The sequence below is a fragment of the Thunnus albacares genome, chromosome 1 (genome assembly GCF_914725855.1).
Source record: "Thunnus albacares chromosome 1, fThuAlb1.1, whole genome shotgun sequence".
In the NCBI taxonomy this organism is placed as follows: Eukaryota; Metazoa; Chordata; class Actinopteri; order Scombriformes; family Scombridae; genus Thunnus; species Thunnus albacares.
Window position 1 is genome coordinate 28,698,367 of NC_058106.1, and position 3,472 is coordinate 28,701,838.

Consider the following 3,472-nt stretch of genomic DNA (forward strand, 5'->3'; position numbering starts at 1 on the left):
TCCTGGATGAAAAGCTCAGAGGAGGAGGAAGCTGCATCCTGTCGAGTCTCCGCCACCGCACGTCTTTTCTCCGATGTTGATTTACATAGCACTAAATATAGCTGTAATCCTAACGGAGACACATAACCAAAGCAAATGAGTTTGAATTTAATCACAGTCGTTTACACGTATCATTTTCTCTGAGATCAGAACAAATAAAGCAAACACATTTGAGCTTGTTTGAAGGATGGAAAAAAAAAACCCCTTAAACTCCCAATGTCCTCACAGTACTGAGAAAACAACTGCAGTGGTGGATCAGAGGACACGTTGCCTTGGCAACTTAATCCCACTCACTCCTTTTTTGTGTGATAAATAACAGTGTGAATGATGGACTATGAGAAGTATAGATCCAGTGCTACCTTCCAACAATTAATTTTTTAATTACACAACAGTCAATCATCTTTCTCAGCCAATCAGACTCTTGGATGTTTGTCTCACTGGGACTCTTTAATTTACCTTTTCACCTTCAGAGATGAGCTGGTTGGCACAGGTACATCTGGGTAGAAAATATCAATTTAGTTCAGAGATGATCAGTTGATTAACTAATTAATTTGGTTTATAGAAAATTATCTGCTTTAATGCTGCCACTAATGATTATTTTAATTTCTATAAAATGTTACAGAAATGCCTATGATGAGAATAATCCTCTGAGCCTCATGTGATGCACTGAAATGGCTGCTTTTGTCCGACCGACAGTGCAGAACCCAGTATGACACACACTCACCGGCCACTTCATCAGGAACACCTGGGCAATCTAATGCGATCCATAACAACAGCTCTGCCATAAATTCTACTTTTATGAAGTTTATAACATTTTCAGTTTTTGTTGACATTGTCAGAAAGGTGATAATTCTACTTTATGATTATTGAGGTCGTAGTGGGTGGTGGTGTACTGGAGTGCATTATATTGAATGGTGTCTCTAATATTTTGTCCACATTAACATACAGGACCCTTACCATACCCACTACGACCTAAAGTAGAATTTATGGCAGAGCTGTTGTATTGGATTGTATTAGATTACACTGGTTTACCTGATGAAGTGGCCGATGAGTGTATTTACATTTACAATCATATAAATTATAGAAAAGCAGCAAACACGTTGACATTTGAGAAGCTGAAACCAGGAAATGTTTGGCAATTCTTTGAAATAAAGGAGAACAATGTATCACCTATCAAACATGTCAATTAATTTGTTGATTAATCATTTCAGTACTTGATAATCACTAAATTTCATAAGTAAAAGATTGCAAAAAAAAGTTCCAGCTCCTGTTTAACCAATATCATGAGCTTTTTCTGTCTAGTTTATATTGTATTAACTGTATAAACTAGAGAAGTAACAATTACTGAATGAATCCATTAATTAACCAAAAATGAATCTGCAACTAGTTTGATAATCGATTAATTATTTACTCTTTTAATGACTTTTCAAGCCAAAATGCTGAACATTTGCTGGTTCCATCTTCACATATATGAAATGTGCTTTTCTTTATCACTTTTAAACTTAATATCTTTGTGTTTTGGACAGTTGAACATAAACAATATGAAGACATCACTTTGAGCTCTGAGATGTTGTCATCAGCATTTTTTACTTTTTCCCAAAATTTTAATTGAAAAAAAAAAAAAAAAGAATTTGCCAGGATAATCCATAGTGAAATAGTTACTACTAAACCTTTTGAGTTCTAAGCTATCCAATCGCCATGGCGACTGTTGGACATTCATGGTGCCCACAGGATGAATCCTCTGACTTTTCCTCCAGCGCCACCAGGAGGTTGATTTTAGTGAAACGCCTCAACAACAAAGCGATGACACGAAAGTTGGTGCAGGTGTCCACACGGTGCTCAGAGGATGAATCCTGACTTCCTCTGATCCTCTGAGTTAAACTAGAGCACCACCAGCAGGTCAAAATCATAATTTATCCGATACTTTGGTTTATGACTAAATACCTGCAAAACTAATGACATTGCTAATTCCAATTCGCAGATGCTAGCATGCTAACACGCTAAACTAAGATGTAGAACATAGTAAACCTTAAACATCACCATGTTAACATTGTCATTATGAGCATTTTAGTGTGCGTAAGTTAGGCAGACATTTAGATTTGTTTGACTGTTTGGACAAAACAAAAGTTAAGGTGTTATAGTTGGCTCTGGATTCTGTCACTTTTAGGACTTTTTATAAAATAATAAATTAAACAATAGGTGATAGGTTGATCGGTAATTTAAGGTTTAGTTTCTGTGTGTGTGTCCTCGCTGCTGTTCATCGCTGTCTCTTTAACTCTCTAGGCAAGACTCATTGTGTGACTGGTGATGAGTGGGCGAGTTGGTGAAACATCATTAAGAGACTATGCTGCTCTGTACATGTGTCAGAGAGAGAGAGAGAAAGAGAGAGAGAGCTGGCACTGCAGGCCACTACCACTGAGACTTCCTGTTACTATGGTAACAGGCTGCAGAATTTCATGTTGACGCTCAATCGGTGGGTTCGCCTAAATACCCGTCATGTGTGTCTTCTCCAAGGTGCATGACCCATCTCCCACCTGAATTACCTGGATGTTACCAAACACACATGCACACACACATACACACACACACACACACACACACACAGAAACCTGACAAATGCAGAGAGACGGCAGCCCTGCAAACAAGATGATGTTCAAGAGCAGCCAGCGGCAGCTCTCTAAGTACACAGAGCTGAATAAACCAATCACAGCTGGCTGGGGTTGTCTGAGCTGTCACTGCAAGAGAAATATTTGAGAGCGACGGCTGCCAGGATGGATATTACAATATGACTCATCATCATGTGGGCTACAAATCCAGCAAAGCGCACTCACACCGGGATACACCGGCATAAGTTGATAAGACATCTCTTTAAATGATGTGTCTCATTTAACAAACAGAGGCTTGGTTACAGCCGGGTACGGATAACTCGTGGAGATCAGGGGGCCAGCGAGAGCGACCCACAAGTTCACATGTCAAATAAAAAGATTTGAAATCAAAAAGAAAATGATCAATAATGCACATGTTTGATCTAATGTGTTTTGCATTTATTTGTTTTAAACACAGCAGTGTAACCGTGTTCCAGCCGTCATCAGCTCACTTGTAACACACACAGTCTGGACACATGAATCTTTGCAGAATCAAAAGGTTTTAAAACAAAGTGCAGCAGTTAATAATTTCATCTGCAAACCATTTAAGTGTTTCTTGCCATACAGTATTATATTTTTTTTATCATTTGTACATAATACATTAGACCTTCACCTTTTTGAGGGCTTCAGGTAAGTCAAGTGCTCTGTGTCACAGGTTCAAAGGTCATAAGTACAAAGTTTGCCCAAAATAACCTGTCAGCTTTTCTGAGGATTCAACAATGAACAGATAAACCGAGTTGTGTACATTTATGCAATAAAGTGAAGTATTGGTTGTTTTTTTTAAAAAA